Source organism: Frankliniella occidentalis, unplaced genomic scaffold (assembly GCF_000697945.3).
Source record: "Frankliniella occidentalis isolate FOCC.00 unplaced genomic scaffold, Focc_3.1 Scaffold106, whole genome shotgun sequence".
Lineage (NCBI taxonomy): Eukaryota > Metazoa > Arthropoda > Insecta > Thysanoptera > Thripidae > Frankliniella > Frankliniella occidentalis.
This window is the reverse complement of record NW_026267235.1, coordinates 914,370-915,582: the sequence shown is the minus strand read 5'-3', so window position 1 is coordinate 915,582 and position 1,213 is coordinate 914,370.

Here is a 1,213-nt window from a genome sequence, read left to right as displayed (position 1 = left end):
GGGCTTTGCGCTGCTATGCAGTGCAGCAACAGCAGCAAGAGCTATACTCGCTATACTCGTCGGACAAAGTGTATTTCGCAGACGATTTAATCGTGTGGAATCCACGGTGCAGTGTGCAATTCCCTGGCCGGCCGGCTGCTGGCCGGCCGGCTGCTGGCCGGCCTGGCCGAGTATTGCGCTGTCGTCGTCGCTGTCGGGGCTGCGTCGTGCCCTGGCATGGCGTCCGTGCCACTTTGAAAAATCGTGGGTAGGCTTGCATGAAAATTTTCCTTGACCCAAGTTGTAAAATTGTGAAAAATACATGGAGTGCGTATCGACTTAAAATCGATTGGCGCGTGAAAAGTCTGCTCTCGTAAATTTACAACTTAAAATACAATTCGAGTTTACAACAATTTTGTAAATTTATGACGATATTTTTCACAGTGTGCTGCTGCACAGCAGCAAGGGGGTTTAAACCGGACCCAATCAGACGTGATGGTGCTGAATAAGTAATCCGGAGGTCCGGCCCGTTCCACGGGAAGGGCAAGAGCAGAGCGGAAATCGGCAAAAGGGGAATGGAATAAAACGCCACAATTGTTGTAGAATATAATAAAATGTTTGTAAATGTACAACAGTTTTCATCATTTTTTTATTTTTTTAAAAATCCAAACGGTCGAACCTCAATTGATATCACATCTCCGTTTTAAAAAATGTTTCCCTTGCAAGGTTATCATTTTCACGGTGGTGGTGCCCTATCCACTGCAGCCATTTCAAGGGTTGAGAATTTAATCCCAGCAGATCGCTCCCCTCTCTCCCCCCTTTGTCTCTCTCTATCTCTCTCTCTCTCTCTCTCTCTCTCGCTCGGCAGTTTGCGACGGTCGCGACGGGGCACTGATGGGCCACCAGTGTTGGCATCCGTCGTGTGCAAGCAGGAGGGGACCTTGGCTGGGCGAACTGAGAGGGAGAGAGAAAGACAAAGAGCTGGAGGGAGGGAGAGAGAGAGAGAGAGAGAGAGAGAGGCTGTGATTGATGGTCCGGCCGACCCTTGTCTACATCCCAATCCCCGCTGCGGCGGCGGCCTGGTCCTCCTACCCCATAGAGCACTCAACCGCAACGTACCGCCCAAACGGGTACTCTGGCTCTCATGTACCCTTCCATCACCCGCCAGCAGAATGACAATAAAGGTTTCGCAGTAACCTTATTTTCTGTGTTTCTGAAACCCAATTCACTGCCC